The 24,512-nt window shown below is 42.0% G+C and overlaps 1 protein-coding gene across 19 annotated transcripts in view; it reads right to left on the minus strand.

Moving 5' to 3' along the window:
- The window catches only part of nrcama (neuronal cell adhesion molecule a), a 53,346-nt gene extending 30,259 nt beyond the window's left edge, over positions 1-23,087 (minus strand). For 15 of the 19 annotated variants that reach the window (XM_069519532.1, XM_069519541.1, XM_069519540.1 and 12 more), the window contains exons 1-2: positions 22,818-23,086; positions 2,545-2,595 (exon numbers count right to left, since the gene is read on the minus strand). The gene's annotated coding sequence lies outside the window, so the exon portion shown is untranslated. Of the gene's footprint in view, positions 1-2,544; positions 2,596-22,817 lie in introns of all 19 variants that reach the window. The other 4 variants (XM_069519536.1, XM_069519533.1, XM_069519535.1 and 1 more) reach the window with 2 other exon arrangements.
- Between the last annotated feature and the right edge of the window lie 1,425 nt (positions 23,088-24,512).

Raw genomic sequence — 24,512 nt, forward strand, 5'->3', positions numbered from 1 at the left:
GTGATATTTGGAAAATTGCACACATTTCGCCAGGCGTATGGCCTGGCCTGTTTTCTGCCGGGGGCTTGACTGGGTGTTGGGTGTGTGCCCATGTATGTGCACATGAATGTTTGTGTGTATGTGTGTGTGTGTGTGTGTAGCTGCATGCCTCGCCTGTCTAAGGCCATCTCATCAAAAGCTCTGGGCTCAGCCAGAGAAGAGGGACATGCTGGTTAAATCCATATGGGCATGTGTTTCTGTGTGGCTGCATTTCTGCAAATGTGGAAGAAAAATTAAAGGAAAACAAAGACGTCTGTTAACAATATCTGGATGTAACAAAGGAGACTGGTGGTCAATCATTTCAAAGCATACACACATATATATATATTTATATATATATATATGAAAAAAACAGAACTGAGCAATCTTTAATATCAGCTCCTCTCCCACGGTCATTATTTCTCCATTGCCTTATATCTATCCAGTTGTTTTCTATGGTTACTTCCAAACCCTTCGTCCAATTACTGCATTTATTTTTCCCTGTGCTGAGCTCTTGCTGCTCTAAAGGCTAATTTATGCTCAACGTTAAGTACGTACACTGACTTAGACACAGCGTGGGTATTTTGTCTGTATTTATGGATGTCTTTCGATGAAACAGTCGAAATGGAGCAGTACCACCCTAAATCTTGAGCAGTGTTGCCAAAAGTTTACACAAGACTACCATGGGACAAGAGGAAGAAGCAACTTTTGCCATGTTTGCTGTTGTCGAAAACCCTTGACTTTGTGCTGCCCTCTAGTGAATCTATTGCTTAACAACCATGCCAACGTAAAGGACGCAAGGAAGCATGTGGACAGTGACATTCGAAATGGACGCATCTCCTAACCGCAGCATAAATAACACTTCAGCTATGGAAAAGTGTTTGGAATGAAGGAGGCTAACACAATACGTTATGATAAATGGTCCTTGCACTAACAGTCACTGAAGTCTCATTGTAATACAGTGAAACAATGTGACAGTGGCCACGTGCAGTAAATCCAGCCGGGCTTGTAAACGTGCCACATCTCATTGGTATTCCTGGGTGCTATTTCAAGGTAAAAGGTATTGATGAGGAGATAGACACACAAGGCCTTGGTAAATGACTCTGTGGCTTTATTGTGACATGAGTTACAGTGTGTGTGTGTGTGTGCCTGTTTGTGTAAAGGCAGGACTGTTACACCTTTGTGGCTGACGTTCATCTTTATAAATCTTTCCATTTAATTAGACCGGCTGTGTCTCTGAAGATCGTGTTGTTGCACTTTTCATACAGGAAGCTCATGGGGTGTCAAAACTAGAAAAGGTTGTTTATCTGACCCTGAATATACACGTACTATTTAATCTGCTACTGATGAATATTAAGGCAGACAGAGATGATCTGACCAATGATCAGACACCACCGTTAGGGTTTGCGTAGAAAATATGAGGACTGAGCCACAGCGGGCTGAAACGTTGACAGGAGAGAGAAGGGCATGATGGGAGAGGGGCAGAAGGTGAGAGTGGGGGGAGGGGACTGATTGACGGTGTTATAGCGCAGCAAAAAGCTGGCATGTCCCCTTTTCTCTCCTCCACCCATCTGTTCGTCAGGATTAATCACAGAGAGGAGAGAGGGAACGGTAGGAGGGCAAAGACTGAGGGAGGAGAAAACATTCGTCATGACAACCTACAATAACTGAACTCATAGCTCTTTTCACTTCAATAAACTGTTGGGATAATGACTCACTGTTAAAATCATGGATCAGGGTAATAAAGTGAAGTGCTCTCATGGCGCTATTCAGGTAGCGATGATAGTAAAGAGAGGTGGAAAGATTGTAGTGGTGCGTTATGTAACACTGGGCTGCTGCACACGCTGGCTTGCTCTAGTTACTAAGACGTTGCTCCCTACAGACAAATATGTTTTATGGGTTTTCCACAAAGCAGATGCAGCATGCTGAGTGATACTGGCCGGCAATCTGTGCACATTATTACAGTCTTTATGTGTGTGGCTGCTCAGTATTCAAATGGAAAATGTCCCTGTGTGTATATAATATATTGCTCCTCTCTAGGTTCTCTGACATGTTTGATGATATAGAAGATGTCTGTATATTTCATAACGTGCAGACTGCAAAGGGCACAATGCAGTGACATCCACTTCTGAGTCATACCTCAACACTCAGCACTTTTCATGCTAACTAACCCTATTTGAATTACAGCCATGATTTGAAAAGCTTCTCAAATTCACAAAATGGATTTTTAAAAGTGCTATTTCGAACACAGGGATATTTGGAGTTTTGTCAGAAATTGATATGATAAAGACCAATTGAGGCAAAACTCAATCCAGCCAGAGTCTGTGCATAGTGCACATGCTGTCTATCACTGAGAAGCTGCATACACAAGGTCACACACACATTGTTGTTATTGATTGGTGGCTTGTGCAAATGCAACAAAATGACATCATCGCTTTTATTCATCTAGTGGTTTACCAAGAGCAAGAGCAAAATAAGGGTTGAATTCAAGCAGACAAAGGAGGTTCATTAGTATCTGTCACTTACCTGAGAGGATTTAACTTCAACCACCGTTGGTCCTCAGGAGGTTGTTGAAACCTGCATCAGAGAGAAGAGAATGAGTCATTAATGGGGCTGTTCTGAAAATCCTGCTACTATGCAAGGGATACAGATGAGGAATAACTTAAATGTAATAGTTTCAAGCTGTTTAACCACTATTTTATCTCCTGTGATATTATGTAGCAATGACTGTGGCGGTATTTTTATTACAGCTCATTTAGCAAGGGCCTGCACAGGTTTAATTTCAATTTCAAAATCACGTATCTAATTCCAGAATTCTGTGTATATGTTCTTATCATCACACTAACAGGTGAACATGTCTATATCCTTGGATGACCTGCAGGAACACGTGTTTTCACTTTGTGTGATGAGTAACGAGCATGATCAGGTAACATTCGGTGACAGCGCTCTTGAAAATCCAACTCTGTAATTTTATCATTCTCACTCATACAACTGTCATATTCCAGAAATCCCTATTTTTCTGTATGTGACTTCACACTTGGCATGTGTGCTGTAAAGGGCCAAAGGAAGTTCATTGTTGAATTTGATGGGATTTGGACAAGCAATACATTTAATATAAATAAAATGTGAATAAACAAGCGATCAGCGAACCGTAGCAGCGGCAATTGGTACTCATCAAGGCAAGTGAAGTTCGACAACATTGCAACCATGAAAACGACAACTGATTCTCCAGTTCGGGGTTCAGCTTACTGATTCAAGCTTCACCAAACTGTAAGGTGAGCAGCTCTTTGTGCAGCAGCGGTGGCGAGGCTTCAGGATTTGTGGACTGAGTCCTGTTCTTTATTTGATGTGGCTCCATTACTGCAGGTCGCTTTCACAGTTTCAGAAAGAAAGCCAAAGACCAAACAAACAGCCCATTCCAAACAGGCAGGTTTAGAACGTGTGCTATATGAAAATGATTCTCATAAAAGCAGCGGCATGCAGTTTTCTAAATATAATAAATGGACATCATCAGCCTTTAAAGCTAAAAGACATTAATTCATCCAGCATATCAACCCAATGTCACACACACACACACACACACACACACACACACACATGAATACATGGGTCTATCCAAATAAATCTCTAGGGAACACGCAGTAAATTAATGTGTCTTGCTTGAACAAAATGCCTTCAATCAATAACCAAAATGTCTCAGGTCACTTTTATTACTTTTACCTCCAGCAGGAGACCCACACACACAAATAAACCCACCCCTCCACCCAGTAGACAAGCTTCCTTCCCTCCGTGCCTGTGAATGCATTATCATAATCTCCAGAGAGAGGTGCTCCATTCATCTTACATTAGCAAAACATATGCGACGGACAAAAGAAACGACAGGCTCGTTTAAACGCAAGGCCATTTAAAACCGTAGTTAGCTCAGAGGAGAAAGCTAGCCGTGTGAATCGCCATTAATAAGCCGAGGTCGAGCCGTTTGAACTCGCTGTATGATGTAAAAAACCGAGGATGAGAGAGAGGATGGTCTTTTTCATTGATCTTCCCACATGGACGTGGGTTCTGCCTCAGAGACAGAGATATCGGAGGAACGCCAACGACCCAACCCAAACCGTGACCTGTTACCGTGGCAACTAAAGGATGTCGAAACTGAGAGGAAAAGACAGAGGGGGATTTTTGTGAACAAGATTATTTGAGTGATTTTTCAAATCGTATGATCAGACGTGAACAGAAACAAACTGAGAACAGAGACGCAGATGAAGGGAAAGCACAAAGGGGGGAAGAGGGAGGGAGATGGAAATGCAACGAGACATCAGAAAGGCAGAGTGAGGATGATGGGAGAGAGTGAGGGGAGAACCCATGAAAAATGAAGGGCGATCGGGGATGAGAAACATCATCACAGCGTAAAGGGGGGTGGAAAGAGTAGAGGAGAGGGGGCAGAACAGAAAAAGCTCAGTAAGTGATCACTCTACGAGCCAGGAGAAGGTTATCTTAGATTACAGGTGCAATCCATGAAAATTTAAATTTTCATTGATCTGATTATGGACTGGATTCATTTTTTGACCTGGAGCAGTGACCGACTTGTCTCCACTGGTTTCCTGGCAACTTAACTGTGAAAACATGTATATTTATTTACAGATAAAGTAAAGGTCCTTCAATGACCTTTTGAAATGTTAGAAAATGCATTTTGTTACACTGACAGGCCTCACTGTTTCCTGTGATTGCTAAACCTAATTTGCTGATCAATCTTTTCATCTTATTCACAGTAAAGCCCCTTTTTCCACTGTTTTAAAAACCTGCTTGGCACTTGGCATTCCCTCCTGGGTCAAAGAGAGGCAGTGGCAAAGTGGCAGCCTAACACAGCTTTTTTTTAATCAGCAGCGCCAAAAGCTGGAATATCCACCAGTGGGCTAAGTGTTAAACTGCTGTGCTTGTTAATTTTGATGCACTCCAATACAAACCATGCATGAAGCATATTGATTCAAGCACGCTGGCTTTGTTTCTGGACAGTGGCGATGCCGTTGTTTGGAGAGGATTGGGATGAACTGACCAGAAGTGTTTTTTCAAAGTACTGGAAAAACAAATGGAGTTTTAAAGAAGCAATTCATGCTGCAAAAATAGATCTGAACTGTTAATGTCACAAGACACTCAAGTAAGATAAGAGTGTGAATGTGGAGCTCTGGATAAATTAGGCCCATGCACGTTTTCTAAATGTCCACTACTGTGCCATCCCTGTCTGTGTGTCCCAAAGCCTGGTGATTTACTATCTCTGTCCTGTTTCAATTAGCTGCCGGAGCTTATGCATCCACTGGGACATAGTGAATGTGAATGTTTCAGTGGGTGGGTGAGTGAGGGAGGGGCAGGCAGACGATAGAATAACTGACCCCAGGCATGAATAGAATTGTGGATGCACGTGTGTGTGCGCGATGATCCCTTGAGGCCGAGGCGCCTGGGTGATCAGCGACAGTAGCAGCTGCTTGAAAAACACTGAACACACACACTGGCCTCCACCTCTAACCTCATGTGATTCCACCAAAACATTACCACACATACCGGTAAATTAAAACAAACCCTGTGTCAGCTGTGCATTCACGGATAAATACACACACGTAATCGGACATGACTTTTAATCTGGGTTGAAAAGACAAACAAATGTAGTTTCAAGTTGATTGATGGTATTGTTCAAAATAGTACAAATATTTTTTAATAACTCAAGATCAGCTACAAAAAAACACCCTGTCTCGCGATGTTAAAGAAAGTAATGAAAATTGGATCCACCAGAAATGTAATGACTTCTTTCTTTCTCTGTTCCATCCTTCCTCACAGTTTCATGGAAATCCGATCATTTGTTTTTGTGTAATCCTGCTGCAACGATCAAACTATAATGGGACTCAGTAAAGAGCACATACATCCTCCAAGGCCCAACAGTCCCCTTAAATTCAATCAAGCTGCACCGAATTTCACGCACTCATGAATATTAGTCCCCTAAAAATGCCGGATATTTTTCATTCAAATGAATTCATAATTTCCTGGAAAATCAGTGAAAATGTCAAAACGCCCTTTCTTGCAACATTAAAGTGAAAATGACTCATACATTTCCTATCTTAGCAGGAGGTTTGATGGAAATCAGTCCAAGAGTTTTTGCTAAATATTGCTTATAAACCAAAAATAGGGGTGACGGCTTAACCTCCTTGGAAGACTAACAGGAAGAAAAGTAATGTTAAAGCCTGTTAAAATGAAAGTATAATAAACACAAGTCAATGCTGAAAACATAAATGCATTATTTTCTTGTATGACAGTAAGTGTATTGTAGAATTACATGTCATACACAAGACTTTCTGCCGTCTCCTGTAGCTTTGATGGTATTAGCGCCATCATTAAGAGAAGGTGCTGTTAAACGATCATGTTAAGCTGGAGCCCTGAACGCCTCCTCGATTATTAGCGGGTGTTAGTTGTCATCTTGAACGGCTCCTTCCTCATTTCTCTGCCCAGTCTGTCCTTGTAACAGAGAACACAGTCTCCAGGATGTTTGCTTGTTTCGCTCAGAGCCCAGTTTGCTGTGAACAAGTCTGGATTTCTCCCTTTTGAGACCACGTTTGATTTCCACACACCAGTTGCCCTGGAGCTGGGGCCATGCAAACAGCAGAAAACACAAAGCAACACTCGGGCAAAAAATGTTTCTCTGAGTTATCAGCAACACTGAAACAAAAGAGAAGCACACAACCGGGTTATGTACCTTTAAAAAAGTGTTTGACGGAGGAGCAATGCATCAGTTTTGTTGTAACCATGACGACGAGGCTTTCATTGATGGAGAGGGTAACACCTGGACCTGTCTGCGAGCCTGAAGGTTGTTCATCGAGGATCAGACAAACCATCTGTGTGTTGAGAGGTTTCTGTGCAGGCCTTAGGGTTATTTATCACAAGCCGTTTGTGTGTGTGCATGTGTGTGCTCATGTTCATCTGTCTACATGTTCCTACAGTCACACAAAATGACAAATGACCTAATTAATATGGTTGCCAGGTTGGGTTTATTGCACCGTGTCATTGTGTTGTATAGATACAACCTTCCTCTGCCATTACAAATCCCCTGGCGTGTAGAAATTTAAATCCCACTGGACTGAATAATAGATTAAAAAGTGGAGACAGTGTTTGCACACAATGAGACGATCTCTAACAAATTGTCATGCGTTGAAACTGAATGCTAATGATTACCTCCACCAAGAAGGAAATGATTTTTTACCCCTATGCTTTTTTTTATTGTTTGTTTGCAAACAGGATTGCACAGAAACAACTGAACCCATTTCCACTGTTAGAGATCTCTTATTACATCATGAAGTGTAAAAACATGTTTGGTTCGTTATGAAACTGACAAATTAGAATATGGTGGGCTGCCAAACACTGGAACGGATATCTGTGAGCATGTGACATTCAGTGCAGTTTGAATTCATGGAGACTCAGGCCTTGGTGGAGGTATGTGCTCTGAGGGCCATTTTAGTTGAATGTCCTTGAAATAAGTCCTTGGGTTGTTCAAAACATCACTAGCTTCCTGGAAATTTGAAAAATCTCACAGCCTCCAACTGCCCTCTTGCTCAGGTATAGTACACTTACTAGTTTTCACACTTCTAAACTGTAAAAACGTTTTTTCTAGACTGAAAAAAAAGTTTATTGCAGCCTCTCCAGCTGAGCAGTTCAAACCCATACATTCCTTTCTTATGTTTGTATACGTGTCTGTCTGTGTGTGTTGGAGACAGAGATTGAGAGGGGGGTTTGGTTGCCATGGCTATCCGTAGGTTTAAGCATCCTTGGAGGACAGACACCACACACAGTCTCGTCCAACACAAAAAAGAGCAGTCAGACAGAGCTGGGTTTAATCAAAGAGATTTACTGCCCCCTGAAAGTTGTTTTTTTCTTCCCCTCCAGAGGTTAAAAGGACGATTCTTTACTGCACAATGGAGTCATCAGGGGTGTCACTCGTGCACGCAGAGACGATCGGAGCGAGAAATATCAAGATTAAGGAACAGTGAGCATCCTCTGCTTCTGATCCTCTACAACTGATGGGAATGAGGGTGTATTAAAAAAAAAAGGTGTGAGAGAGAGCTCCTCATTTTACAGCCTCAACACGGATATGAAAGAGAGGAAACTTGAGAATGAGAGCAACCACCAGCAGAGAGGGAGGTCTGGAGGAACAAGAGAAAAACTGACTGTATGTGGAAAAGCTGCCATATGATGCTCATCTCTATTAAATCAGTCACAGTGAGACATAGAGAGACAGAGAAGCCCACCATGGAGTTTGATTTCTATGTTAATGCAGGATTGGTGCAGGCTGTGCAGGGGGATGACTCCCAAGGTTACGCTGGTGGCTGGGGGAGTGGACGAAACCTAATTTAACACAAACATGCAAGACCTCCATCCACTAAGGCTGTTTGAGCCTATAGCCACTGGTTTTATCACCGCTGCAAGGGTGGTTATTTTTTTACCCCTTTCTGTTTGGTGAAGATCCAAATAAAATCTGGATCTCCTGAATTTAAACTTGGCGTCATTAGGGGACTGTTAGGCCTTAGCGGAGGTATGCGCTCTGAGTGCAATTTTAGTTTAACATATAATATGTAACTTTGGCTACCAGGGGTCTTTCAATCAAAACGAGAGAGCCGAGAAAAAGCAGACATGATGCAATTAAAAGGTGACCAAAATCAATAATATATATAACAAAGCTCTAGTTGTTTGTCGACATTTTAATGAAGAATTGTTACATATTTTATCTCTAACAGATACAATGTACAGTGAAACTGAGGAAACATTTCAGGATATTATTTTGATAAAGGTGGACTACACTCTTCGGTGGCCATTACACTTAATTTTTCAATGCTTTATTCGATATCTAAGCCTCCATCTTTAATACAACAACCCGAGGTTACCCTACACTGCGAAAGAAACTGGACCGACCAAGTTCTGTGCAGCTGTCACCATATGGAGGGAGTCGAGCCGCAGAATAACGTCCAGAGCGCTCGGCTGTCAGTGACATACACATGTCAGAAATACGCTGGAAAATGCCCGTGAGACCACATTATCTAAAGGAGCAGCACAAAAGGAAAGCGAGGGAAAGAAAAAGATGAAGCTGAAAAGTGGAAATGAGTGTGAGGAACAAAAGGAGGCTGTTGACAAGGGAGGGCAAACAGTGGAGGGTATATGGAGCTTTAGGAACGCCTGGGAGACGTCTAATATTGACTGCATATCTTCCTCCGAACACTCGGAGGATTGAGGCCTCCTGATATAAACGATGCCAGGAGAGGGATTTCTCCATGTGATCTCATTACATTTAAGGAAAGACGTGGCTCTCAGGCTTTAAGCTGTGATGAGGCAGCGACGAGCAAATACAGTACAAAGGCTGCACAGGCGCCACAGGACAGATACTACACTCACTACAGTCTGTTAAGCATGTGTTGCCGTAAACCCAGTGAGATTACTGTAAATAGGATATCACTTTTTTCCTTAATGGTTCAACAAAACCAGATTGTAGCTTCACTACACAAAAGACGACGCTTCTTTTTATTTTTTTACTCTGCTCGTCTCACACCACCAAACAGAGCATCTCACAGCTGCGTGAATTGTGGGACGCTTTGAGCGAAGATCAGAACTGGAAATGAGCAGGAGATGACATGACTGAGTTTGCTATTTTTAGAAAATATCCAAGTTTTCATTGTGCTTTCCGTCTGCAAGCCTCCCTCAGGGTGAAACAGCACGCCAACGTGTATCAGATCAGATCGTAATACTTCAAGTCGGGATTCTGATCAAAGTTAATGAGGTTACCTCAAGGTGAGCCTCCTTCAGACACATGTGATGAAAGTGTGTATTTTCACATACAGTATGACCTTGTTACACGGGCTGATTACCCACCACACCACACCAGGGATGCCCCCAAGACAGAGCCTCTATTTGATGAAACGTTCAGTGCATCACCAAGAAAGTCAATGGGCATATCTCTTCACACTAAATATCTCATTCCGACTCACCCAAATAGTTTTGTTGTTTTTTTCCTTCATATTTAAGCTCCACAGTTACTGGTGTCTTACATTAAACCCCAGATTTCCTTTTTAATAGTTTCACCAAACGTCAAACATTCAAATAATGGTTTCGAACTTCAGAGATACCATCTTTTAAAGTACAATATGTCGTGTGAATGTCCAACACTGTCTTTCAAGATTTTGGTCTTGGAATAAGTCAACAGTGACTTGAAGCAAAGGACAGGATGATTTTCTCTTTCTATATTCAAACAAAACCCCAATTGTTTGCCTACAATCAAATGTGTTGAAATGATATCAGGGTTTGGATCGGGCTCAGTTATATTGTCTGGCTGATTCACTATATTATTTTAATGCTGCATGTGGCTGTTATTGGGGAAAACATCAGGTTCAGGTCGGGTTTGGACACATAACAGAATGCCTGTCGTGTTCGGGTTGTGGCTCGGCTAAGTTTATCTCAGGCTTGGTTTAGTTTGGACAGAAAATTGCGACCTGAGATTTAATCAAGCCCAAAACAATTTAGTGAGAACTGCAACTACACCATGATTGGAAACCCCTGCAAGGCCCCATACAGCTAGCTTTCTGCCAAAACCTTTGTAATGTGGTTTGGTATCATTTTTTTCTCAGGTTTGGTTTGGCTTGATGTTGGGCCCCCCAGGTCCCTTTTGCATGGGGCCCGCAAAGGCCTTGAAGCACTTACGAGCCTCAACCTCCTCCTAGTAACTCCACATCAAAGTCACTGGAATAGAAGATCTATCTATATATTGATGAATTAGATTGATTATTATTATTAGCAGATCTTTGCATTGATGGAACCAATGTTAAAAACAACCCAATACATGCTCACTATTTGAATGTCCAGGATCGTGAGTGAGACGTGATGTGTGTTTGCATGCCCAACTCAAAGTGACTAATTACTTTTCCCTCTGAATTCCCACTAGATTCAAAGTGAAAGCTCTAAACGGCACACTTCACTCCACTGGCTCAACTTGACATTTACAGTCCACTTCTGTGTGAACTTGGCTGTGGGTAGAAAAAAAACGAGCACTATCCAAACATTGTGCGCTGGTAGTTCTCGTGTTGTCAGAATGAACGTCTTTGTGGGCTTCGTTTTTTTTTTGCATTTGTAAGTGCTACATATTTGTTTATGGTCCTCGAGGTCAAACAAACAATTGCCCATCGCGTGGCGTTTCGCTCAGCTACATTCGGCGGGCTAAAAAAAGGAAGCCTCAATGATACAATGGCAGCCACGTGCAAATGTTCCTGAGGCATTGCAGCGTCATGTGACACCCGTGATTCATGACCCTCGAACTGAAGAGGATAGAAAGTGTGGTCAGACTTATTTGGATGATGTCACGGTTCAGTGACGCAGGATAATGCTGCTTCCGTGCTGCGTTGGACAGGACCCGTCACACAGGAATCTATATACTGCTGTTTATACACAAACACACACCATAATTTGCCTCCTACCTTTGCCCTGATTTTCATTAAACAAATTGACAATGAAACAACATTTACGTGCAGGAAAATCACGCAAACAAAACAGACCGCATCAGCAGCAGCAAAGATCTCAGGTTTACAAGTGTGTGTCCCAATACCTTTAGTATTTCACACCGATCTCTATAATAGACACCATATATTGACAACACTCAAATGGGTTTGAATTATATAAACCACCAACTGCCGTAGAGGTGTATGATCTTTCTATTCTGTAAACTATTGTCCAATAATACAGTGTTCTTTGTTCAGACCACCCATAATTCATTTAGCGCTGTCAATATATAGGAAAATAAAAGCTAAATGCTATGGATTATTGATTCTTTCTCAAGATAGGATACCTCCTGCTAATCCATCCTGCTTCTTTCATTTGGATATTTATTTGGATTATTTGGACATGTCTGATCTCTTCTTGCAAAATTTTGGATCCACCCCTGATCCGGATCGCCACCAAAATTGCGAGGGTTCTTTCCTGACCTATACCCCCTCCTTCCACCAAGCTTTTTAGTAATCCATCAAGTAGGTTTTGCATAATCTTGCAAACCAGCAGACAAAAACATAACCTCCTAGACTGAGGTAATAAATCCAAACCAGGCACAATGATGGTGAGAGGAAAACCACACATTCAAATGTAAAGCAAGACTCTGCAATGAAGCAACTGAGGCAGCAGACCCTAGCAGCTTGCTCTCACTCATCACTCTCTCTTCATGCATGGACAAACTCCATTCACTGCTGCCCACAGGCTTCCTCTGCCTTGTTGGTCAGCGGTGCTGAGCTCATGGCAGAGCACAGCGCACAGGCCCAGCTGGAAAAGAGAGGCTGTAGCTATCTCTATACAAAAGGCCCAGGTCAGCACTTTGGTGCTCTAAAAACAGATGCTGTCTGAGCTAATGAATGTACTTCGCAGCCCAGCAGGCCCTGGGTTTAAATTGGGACAGTCCACAACTCTATTATCTACTATTATACGTTCTAGCCACCACAAAACAATTTTTCAATTTAGGTACAACAACATTTTAAAGCCTGATATTGTGCATTTGGTTTTTATCTCTATCTACAATTGTGAGATTCTGCAAAAACAAAAAATGTGACTGAGGCTCTGTCAGACAAAACAACTTTGACTGCAGGGATTTTTGGCCAACAAAGATAAACGCACTCGACTCCACTCGACTCTTTCCTGCTCGTGTTAATGAGCTTGTGAGGGATCACGCAGCTGTCTTAAAAAAACAGGGGGGCCTTTCAGCTTTCAGCAACACCGATGCCCTCAGGGTTCCCCAGCCCTAATCCCCTGGATCAATAATCTCCGTGTCAATTCAACCCCCTGAGCTGACAAGTATGGATTTGTGATACCTGATACACCCACTATCAATCAGTGAGTTAAGGCGAATGCTCGGTGTCCGTCTAGAACGAAAACCACACATTTGGGAAAATTCAACATCGCAAAAAGGTTATTGAGGATATAGAAAAGATGGTGAAACAACTAGCAACAAATCCAAAACCTAGATTTCGCATCTGCAGCCCCCTCCCCTTCCTCTGACAGAGCATGATAGCACGCCCTCCAATTATCCCAAATTCAACTCTGCTACACACAAGATTGTGAGTGCAAGTGACAAGAGGGGCAAAGCACTCAATAATTCATCTTTTATGGCCTGGATTTGATGCACCATAGCAGTGGTGGCGTTTCTAAGGAAGAAATACGAAACATGTTTTTGCATATATAAGTAAGAGGATGTTAATAATCCAAATTGAATCATTTCTCATGGCTGAAAGGACCCAACAGTCAAACCTGCTACACCACAGGATACATTATCTTAACCTTGACTGCACCAACATCACAGACCTTGAGCCACGGCCAAAACGACTTTAAATTTCTTAAAATCCAGTCTGCACTTCAATAATAATAATGATTTTTGTGCCTTCATGTAGAATGATGGTAAAAAACTAACATCACTACCAACCCTCAAGCGGTTTAACAACAGTATTGCAAGATTATTTCCATATCAAATAATGTGCCTTTTATTTTCTCAATTAGTTTATCAATTATTTGCCTGTAAAATGTCTGAAAATAGTAAATAAATACACTTAGTTATGTTGCTTGTGTCTTCTTTCTTTTGCATCTAATAATTTCTAAAATCTATCTGTATGTTACTCGCATATCTCGGTAACTGTTCATCTCATTGGATTTAATTTGCATGTGTATCGTTGAGGCACCATGGAAATGCAGTGTTTAATTTCGTATGATTTGGACACACGATACGTTCAATATTAATTAAATATAAAAAAACAGACGACAAACGTTCTGTAGCAGCGGCTGGAACTCAATGGAAGTGAACTGAACATATTCTCCACTTCAGTTATCTACGTACTGAGTCAAACTTCATTGAGCCTTGTGGACAGCTCTATGTGCAGCAGCAGTGACACAGCTGCACGGAAAGAGAAAAGATGAAGACAGAGGTAAGAGAAGGATGACTTACTAATATCATAACATTTCATGAGAGCAGGCAGGTTGCTACGACAACATGCAGCCTCCTGGGCACAGAAAAAAAAGATGCAGCCTGAAATATTCTGTTTGATTTACTACTTTTAGAGTAGAGGCTCATACTCATTCATCCCTGAAATCTATGGTCTCTGAGGAGAGGACGATAAAGACTGATGTATGGGAAGAAACAAGAAGACAAGAAGTCACATGTAACCTGCAGCTGCCAAATTAATCAAACAATTACTGATGTGTGTGTATAAGGAAACCACACACATTCAAAGTACATAAAAACACCAGAAAAAGTTTTCACAGTATAATTGCTGAGCAAACGAGTTACAGCTCATGTGCTCTGATAGTGCGGGACACTCCCTCGCCGTCTCACCTGATATCTCATGTTACCTGGTTATGACAGTGCACACAGAGGAAACCACCGTGGGAAAAGTATCTGAGACCCATTTCAGCAAAACATAAAATTAATGGATCTTTTGTGAAGTGAATATCTGGCAGTGACTATATCTGGTAACTGAGCTGTAATGGATGAGTGGCTTGAATGAATAGCTTAACAAAGTAAAAGAGGTTTCCTGTGCTTTGGAAAGGGCACTGCAAAACAAGAGGTCTTGTATTTACAGAGCTGAAAATACGATGAATGAAACTTGTACCTTTCTCAATCAGGGAATGTTGGACAAATAATTGTCTCCTCTGTGTAAATTGTGGCCCCTTTGTGGCCCTCGATTTAGAAAAATCCTAGATCCACCCCTGGGTGAGTGGGAAGCAAGTGAATGCTGGCTTGCATCAAGCTGGGTAAAGGTTAAATGTACTTTGTGAGTCATGATCAGAGCGGAGGAGGGATGGAGTGGGTTGTGGGTACGGTGGGAAAATACTGGGAAGGACACCGATGTGTGTGTGTGTGTCCTTTGCCGAGTACTTCCATGAGAAAAGGAAGGAGTCAACGCTCATCATACGACTGTCTCGCCAAAACTATATCTACTGGCTCCCGGCCAAGTCATTAAAGCAGTTAATTATCTGTGCCCCTGTGGAGGAAGCTGAGAGGAAACAGTTCTATTATTAAGAAAAAAGGTTAAGTGAAATATCTTTAGCAAGAGCAGACGGTTAATTTTGCATTACGAATATGCAAAATTAATTGAGATTTGGACGTCTCTGTAATGCTTTCTGGCGATAAATGCATATTTTTAATCCAAAAACCAGTAGCTGTTAATACAGTACGCCTCATGACACAATAGTTTTGATTATTCAACAAATATATAATTATATACGCTGTGTCTTGGTGGGACAGTTTTAACACATATTGTTTTTTCTCAGTTCTGTCTTCTAGGTTTTTGTGTATGTCAAAGGTCTGCAAAGTTAAAAAGGCCACGGTAGGAGGAAGCTCCTCTCCTCCCACAGAAAACTGCTCCTGAAGCTTCTGAAGGAGGCTGTCAGAAGTCAGCCGACACCTTCATGGAACTGTGATGTCACATTTGCATAATGGACATCTAGCAGCAAGTAAAAATTTTAAATTAGGAGCTTGAATATGGGCATAGTATATCTCCTTTTAAATGTGCCTCTTCTGAGCTGATCCATAATCCTAAAAATGCCCAAAGTCACTGTTTCTGAGCAGGGACATCAGGGTAATCTCTTCCCCACGTAACAGAGGTCAGACGAGCTGAGTTACCACCTAATTTGTCCGAAAATGGCTCAACACAGAGAATGACTGAGTGAGAACAATCAAGTTGAAAGGATGGAAAAGAAAGTTTCTTTCACACTTGCTTTTCCTTTTACCACTAAAACTACAGCTGAGTGCTCTCGAATATTCTACTGAAATGCGGTTGTCTAATATCTCACCTCCAACCGTAATAAGCTAAAGTGCTACAGACAAGATGAGTGACGCAGCATATGGCTCTGACGGGACAATGCAGAGAAAGTGGTCGCCTCCAAAAGAAAAAAAAAAACAACCAGCTCAGCAGTTTAAAGGGTGAAAGATAGAGAGAGAGAGAGAGGACAGGGGTGACAGGGTGGGGCTTTATCACTGATGTTAAACCCCATTGACTTTTATGGGCTGCCATCCAGAAGCATGAAATGATGCTGAGTAAGAACAAACAGGAAGTGACTAGTTCTCACAGTAAGTCATCGTCCCTGCAGCCTGGTCTGAGTCAAGTGCAACACGTGCTGAACAACGTTTGAATGAGTTCATGTGCTGTCTTTCTAATTAAATAAACTTTGCTTTGAAAAATTATTTTTTGATTCGGCTAGAAAAAGAATTTGGCTGAAAAACAAGTAAAAATGTATATTCCAAAATGGTTATAAAACATTTGGAGGCTGTATATTTAATGTGATCATTATACACATCATTTACATGTCTCTTTAGCAGCTCAGTGTAATTTTCTTTTAATGATATAACTGATCAAATGTGAAATGTGTAGTATAGTATAAACGAATAATGATTAAAAAGGCTTTTGTGTGAAAGATCTGAGTTGTGGGGGGTTTCCACTGCCCCTGCAGCACAGAGCGGGGACATGTGAGCACGTGGATCACACAGTTCAAATTAAAAACTACAAGTTGAAATAAACCGCAAATTAAAACCTGAACAAGGCAGATGTTTTATCTCACATTCAATCTTCAAGGCCCATAAACATCTGCCTGTAAGATGTTTATCAGGGAGAAGACGCATCTTAAGCTGATTGATTACTTTTCCACACAGAGAACTGCTTCTGTTATACGTCCTCCTCATCTGCTCGCTGGACAGTTTCTTTTTTCTGACGACGGTGTTCTTTCAGTGCGAGCGGAGGGCTCTGCTTGAAGGTGGGCCAGCCTCAGAAAGAGCCCTCTCTCGGGGGTCAGACGAGTAGAATCCAAAGACATAGGCAGGCTCCAATGAACTGGAGCTGCTTTTCCCACACCATGCACATGTTGATGATGAGCAGATGCTCAATATTAAATGTCCCGAGTACAGTAGATGTTACCAATATACTCTACGATAAATACACCAATCTTATTTTAATAAGGGACCTCCGCTGTGTCAATACAAACGCTCCTGCTTTCTCCCTCAACCAGTGTAAATGCAGCGTTACCTCACATGATGCCAAGCAACATAAAATTGATAGTGAAATGGGACGAGAGAAAGAAAGTGAAGAGTTTTTCTGTCTCAACCGAAGAGAAAACACAGCCGGACCGGAACCCAAAAGACATTGTGTTTTTTGCGTCTGAACCCAAGCCAAACTCGATGCAGATAAGTTAAGTTGAGTTTGAGCAAGAAGACTGAAGATGTAAAGGCCAAGGACATGTCAGGTGATAATACAAATAGGATCAGGCACGATCATACTTTTTATTGTTTCTAATGAACATTTAATTTGGAAAATACAAATAGTGAGAGAGTAGTGATCTTAATTCTGGACAGGAATGGTGCAACCCCTGTATGAACATTGTCATCTTCTGGCCAGTGAAAAGGTTTTAAGAATCATGTGTGAAGGCCAAAGATAAATTACCCATCATACCAATTTCAATCATTTATTTTTGACAAAATAAGCAACTTCTCAGCAGCATATAAAGTTTAAAAAAGTCAATCATAGCTGCCAGGTTCAATTACATGCTGTGAAAACATCTTCAGTGATCGTTGTTAGAGCTCGTTGGTCCACATCCATCATGTGATGCTGGCGCCTTGAACCAATCGGATGCTTCTGTGATAAGAGCAGCTCTTTAATGGCTTCTTTGACCTAAATCCTCACTAATCATGTTAGAGCTGTGACAAAGATTCAGGCGGATGGGGGGAATATTATTTTTAAGCCTTACTGTACAACGAGTTAAGCTCCCACCACTGGGATTTGAACATTCCTCCTTTGTTTCCCTATAGAAAAAGAGGATGTACAGGATATACGACCATATGCATGTTGGCATGCAGTCAAACGTCATCCTGTCAGATCAGTTTCAAGGAATTATTAAAAGCATATTTCATGGGACAAAAATTACACTTACAATGCCACATCAAATGACAGAAACCATGAAAAATGTATGTGACGTGCATTTTAGTTTGGTCCATTTGTTAACATGGAGGTGGATTCATAACCTATACTGCAGCCAGCCAACTGGGGGCGATTGAGACAATCTGGCTTTATTTCGTCCATCTTTACAATCAGCCTACGTTCATGCAAACATCCCGATGATATAATCTAAAAGAGAAGCTTGATACTAGATGAATAAACATGGAACTAAGCTTCCTTATAGGTGTGTGTGTGTGTGCGCACACGTGTGTGTGTGTGTGTGCATGCAACACTTGACTCCTATCTCATTCCACTTGTCTTCTCTCCAACATTGGCTTTCATTTTTCTCCTCCTATCTTCCCAAGCTCTGCTCTGTCCCCTCCCTCTCCCTCTTCTTTTCCTCTTTCCTGTCATTCCCGCCCCTTCTTTCCTTTCCTAGCTCCAATCGGTCCCTTTATCCCTCTTCTAATCTTTCCATTTCTCTCCTTTCACTGCTTTCCCTCATCCCCTTTTCTTTTACACTTATACTCCCCTTCTCTTCTCTCCTTTCATTTACTTTCCTCTTTTCTACCCTTACTGTCTCCTTCTCCCCTTTCTTTTCCTTAGTCACTCCCTTTCCACTTTTCTTACCTTTCACTCATTTACTTTCTCTCATTTCCTTCCTTTTCCCCTTTTCACCATTACATTTATTTCCTTCAGAGAGTCCAAATGTTCAAATTGAATAGTTTTTTCAAACAACAATCCAAAACCTGCAAAACTCCTAAAAATTGAAATAATGACTCATATTCAATTAGCTGTAGCAGTATGATCGAGAGATTACTATCATGTTGAAATCAGATCTCTGCGACTAACACAAGACGTCTCATCCCACTTCATTGTGTCTTTTCCATCTTTAATCAATAAGATCATCTCCCCCCCCAAAAAAACATGACAAAAAACCATCTGTCTTCTGTGGAGGAACAACAGCATCTGTTTTCTGAGGAATCAGCCAGCAGCAGCAGAATGTCACACTGCAGCCTCAGCTTTAAGTCTCCCCCTTTTTCCAATTCATCAATCGACCATCCATCCGTGTTAATTTAATGTGTCCCGCACCTTCGAGAAAACTGCAGAACAAACATGTCCAGCTGTGAGTCAGGGGTGTGGGGGGGGGGGGTGCAGTGATGGTGCTGAGGCTGTTGACCCTGAAGCATGAGGCTTTCACTGTGGTCTCATTAGCTGATTATCAGACATGCACAGAGGACAGAAAGACAAACTCCAGTAAATATCCAAACTGAGGAGCTCATGTCTCCAGAAACGAACTAGACACATGTCTAGAGTTCATTCTGGAGTTCATGTCTGAAAACAGCTACAGATGTCAGGCAGGAGTTTATAAATCTATATATGGAGGATGCTCCTGTTATGATTTCATTAATTCATGCACCTGCACACTTCACCGATGGTTGCTTATGTAGGGAGTGAGCTTATCAACCTCTGGGGATGAGTCTAAATAAAGGAGAATTGTTTCCTTGTTGTGCCTGAAGCAGAGCGAGGATTGAGAATCCAAACCATACAAGTGCAGTACAGTATGCACGATGCGCTCACAACAGTAAAATGTCTGGATCATTCAGGTGAGGGGTGGCGGCAGAGCACGTAGGAGGCAGGACATGACGTATAAATCTCACTGTGGAAATCCCGTATTATTGTATCCAGCACAACGATACTGGCGTCAGCTCTTATTACCAAAAGCTCTTGAATCTCCGCGCCCTCACTTAAGGCGACAGTGGGCAGTGAGAGAATGCACCTAAAGCGGCCATAAGCTCGATCACCTGACTCGTGTCTAATGGGCCGTGGATAAGTGGTAGAGTGACGATGACACAGCATCAGCCGTGAGTAATGGCCTCGGCGCTAGCCCTGCACCGACAGTCTGAGCAGTCGTGGTGCCAAATAGCAGCTGCCATGACATGCCATACCACAGCATTACATGGTGGTAAAGGATTTCTTTTAAAAACTAGATGTACATGAGAAAGTAAGTCCTCAACTTGCTCACCCAGACTAATTGAAATAAATGACACTCCAGAAAATGAACACTTTAACAAGCCAAATGATCAGGATTTTAAATATGCAAAGATTAAGAGGCTTTTTTCAATGCAGACACTTAGGCCTTGTCTACACTGCTGCGCAACCGCAAAGGATAAGCATGCACGGCCAGTAGGTGGCGACAAAGTCTATATCGGCAATCGGTCAAATACCAGATAAACATCGCAAGCACTCTGTGTGGTTATTCTCAAGTCGATCGGTATATCGCCACCATTGTTGAAATATTACAGCTTTATATATTAGCCAATGTTGCATTTGTGTAAAATCTATTATTCACACACACACAGAGATCTGTGCTCCTGGGTGAGGGATGTGGTTTTAAAATCTTCTTTATGGACATTTTACAAATATGAGGTCGGTCAGTTATGTGTTATACCTCCTGTGTTTGAATCAATTATTAAATTGCTAAAAATGACACTGTGGTAATTCTATATCGCATATCGATAATGTTTTATTTCCCTGCCCATTAAATGCCCTTTGATATCTCATTATAATTTGGTTTCTCTGTGGCAGACGGTCCACACATACCCGCAGTCATCATCATCTAAAGGTTGAACGTGTCTCAGACAGAAACAGATAGAAATCAGAGGCAGGCAGTGAGACGGGTCCACTGTCTCGTCTCTCGCTGTGTGAAAACTAAAGAACAAGGTAGGAAACGCTGACAGCAACTTTCAAAAATGTAGGTTAACAGGCTGATATATTTTCGTGCAGCTTGATGTTCGCGCCGCACCACAGCAGCTTTCCAGACGTAGTACAGATGTGTTCTGTGTTACAAAGAAAAATATCGCAGGATTACATGGAACATATCAGTGAACGCTAAATAATGTGACGACTGATTATTTGCAATGATGGATGAGGCTCACACTGAACTCATCATGTCATTGTAACATATTGTGCAGCAGATGCTGACTGCAAATATTATCACTGCATAAAGTAACTCACGCTTTCATTTATAGAACAACACTGTGTCATTCCATCGTAATGACTCTTCCTACTCACTATCCCTTTGTCTGGTGGGACGCTGGCTACAAACTGTGTACTGCAAATATTATAACACAAGGCACCAGTTGTTTGTATCACTATTCAAACAACACAGTGACATGTGGACCCAATGGGAATTCAACTACGAGCTACTCAGGACAATGCAACTATGCATTTAACATTTCATTAAAATCACAATGTGGGAACATGTGGGAGGGTTTACCCACTATATTCTCTCACTCACACACACACACACACACACACAGTACTCAACTATATTGTAGATAGAAAGCGTTTTACCCACAACCTCCAAAACAACTGTGCCATTCAAATCCTTGCGACCCCCCATTACCCCAAAGGATATTGAGCCAGTTCACAAAAGAAAAAAAAAAACACCTACATGCCCATGTTGTTGGTTGTTTCCTGTGGAGCTGTAAATTAACCTGCTGTAACCAATGCTGTCACTAATCTGCTGTCATCACCTCAGGGCTCATGAGGAGACAAAGAAAACCAGACGGCTGGTGATTATTTGAATGGTTTTATAATAAATATTCATTTAGCTTTTGTGGCACTTATCTAAAATAGCCATCCATTCAGTCATCATCTATATCACGTATCCTTGGAAAAATGGTAAAATTGTCCTTATCACCATCATATGACAAGATTTGTTGTTTGCTTCATTTATCAATTTATCAATTAACTGCATTGGCTCTACTCTTGAATGCAAACACTGATAATTGGGATTTTGATTCATTTACAAAATGGATTAAAATTATTATTTCAACAATATTTAATATCTAAAATACACACACCCTATAAGATTTATGTTTTTGATGCTGCTCTTTTTTCTATGTTTTTTCTATTCTTATGTTACATGGATAGTGTCTTATTTTGTTTTTGATTGGGACCCTGGTCTGTGGACTATGGCATTCTGCACCCATGAATGCTGCAACATGTATTAAAGAGGTGAAAGATAAAGCTAAATCTGAATTTCTAACCAATCCAAAGGCAAGTAAGTCTTCAAATGTTCTCTCCTCTCTCGTCATACTGTTATAGACACGAACAGCTTTTTGAGGGGTTTGGCAACATCTGAAGGAAAGAAAAACAATTTTCCTCCCTGAGTTTTATTTTATGCAACAATCCATGACAGATGTTGATCAATAATTAAAAAAAAGAAGGTAGCTGGCCCCCCTCTGCTGATCAATAGACACCTGCTGACTGGCCTATCTACATGTCTGAATCTTAATATGTGAAAACAAGGCCCTGCAGCAGGTTTTCCTCTCTGCCTGCCTGCGAGTCTTTTACACTTGAGAAGGAGCTGCAGCACCACCGGCAGACATCCAGCAATCCTCTGCGTTGAGCCGAGGGGCCTGCCTGCCTGCACCGGCCGGCTCCAGCAACAATAACCCCGCTACTGCTGCAACTGAACAAACCCAATTCAATGCATCAGCACACAACACATTTGTTTTCCCTCCCTGTGGCTCGCTCCTCGGGATGCAGTGCGGTGGAGGCAGCGCACAGGCTGCAGTGCTCTCAATGCGTTTGACGTTCAGCGAGATCAGAGACAAATAAAAGGAAAACGCGACAGGCGCCTCCATGTTGCTGCTTTATTTGCACCTGGTCATCATCATCATCATCACCGGGCTGCCGCGGTGCAGGACAAAAACGCACCGATTTCACACGCATGCACTGCAGCGTTCTCCTCAAACCACACATCATGACTGAGGATTTAAACCATCTGATTCCTCCATCTTTACAAAGAGAAAAGATCAAACTCACCGTCTGCAAACCGGCTCCTGTTTCCTCCCCCAGCAGCAGCACCGAATGTGTGGAAGTGTGTGTGTTGATGCTGTAGAGAATGATGAGTTGTGTGCGTGTGTCTTGAGGGGCCGTGCCCGGTGTGTGTGTGTGTGTGTGTATGTGTGTCCGTCCCCCCCTCAGCCGCTGCAGCAGCAAGCTGTGGTCCACACGGATCCTCGGCTCTCCTCCTCACCAGCTCCTCTCCGCTGTCAAAACCAGCTCCGGCCCGAGATCGTCTATGACCCGATGAAGAGCACACACTCTGCAGCGGGAGTCGACTGCGCAACCGTGGGCGGCGTCAGAGCGCTTGCGCGAAGGGGGGGGGGGGATTAATAGCTTGCATGAATGCATGGGATTTATTTGGGAGTGAAGACCATTGTAATACACTGCTTCCATCTTTGTTCCACTGAAAGGACTCCAGTCTCTGTGATGGATGTGCCTGTTATTTTAGTTATTGATGGTGATTGATCACTTGTCATTTGGTGATTGATTGACAAGTCACGGAGAAGCACGGTTTCTTGCAGCCAGCCACCAGGTGGCGATCGAGACGCTTTGGCTTCACTTTTGGGGTGCCATCACGTCACCGATCTTTATGTTGGTAATACAGTTTCCATTTTTGTGATACTGAGAAGACAATGACTAGGGCTGCAACTCACTGTTATTTCTATTATTAATTAATCTACGTATAATGACCTTAATCAATTAATAATGTTGACGTTTAATATGAAATATATTGTCAGTGATGAAGAGCAAAAAGAAAATGGTTGAAACTGTGAATTTTGACATTTTTGCTTGAAATTTAGTAGAAAAATCCATTAACAATAGGAGGTTAAAAAAAACCCATCAGAGTGAGACATCTTTCTTTTCCACTCACTATCTGTGTGTGCAGTGCAGTGAGAAAAAGAAGGGGGGGGGGTATAGATGAGTTGCAGCAGGTCGACCTGCACACACTGACATAAACAATGACCCTGCACAACATGTGTTTCAAAATAAAGTCGCTGGAGCATAGTTTGTCAGTGCAGCTTTTTATTTCCTTTTTATACTTGTTGTACATATATAATCAATACTTTATCCTTTGATTTGCTGAAATCATCCTATAATTGTTTGTTTGACGTTTTATTAATAATTAGCTTAATCGCTTGCGCTTACTTTTTTGTTTTTGCCGGTTCTAGATGTAAGGTAAATAAGAGCATGCACAGACGTTTCCCAGTGTCCAAGAGACAGGTGCTTCTTTGTCAAACACTCGACTGCATCCTGTTCTGAACTGCAGACCCTTCGTCTCATATGACAGCTGTGTGTCAACGCCCCCTCGTCCCACATCACTCACTTCCAACCTGCGACAGACCAGGCATGTCTTCACACACGTTGTCATGAAGCCATCAATACACTGTTTCCACTCTCCTCGTCTGCCAGAACTCACACGCTCACACACGACTAGTGTTTATACTGCAGCTGCACATTTTCCGCCATTAATTTCACTGAAAAATGTCAAGCGTCAAAAATGTGTGTGCTGGGCTTTTAGGGCTTGGAGCTCTCTTTCAGGCATGTTCATCAGCACAGCGTGTGAAAAAAGAGGGAATATACACGAACTGCTTCTTCACATGATAAATGCATGTAGTCACACTCATCCAGGCCGAGGGGCAACAGCGTTCACAAGTGAGTCATGTGGCGTTT

The sequence above is a fragment of the Paralichthys olivaceus genome, chromosome 23 (genome assembly GCF_024713975.1).
Source record: "Paralichthys olivaceus isolate ysfri-2021 chromosome 23, ASM2471397v2, whole genome shotgun sequence".
NCBI lineage: Eukaryota > Metazoa > Chordata > Actinopteri > Pleuronectiformes > Paralichthyidae > Paralichthys > Paralichthys olivaceus.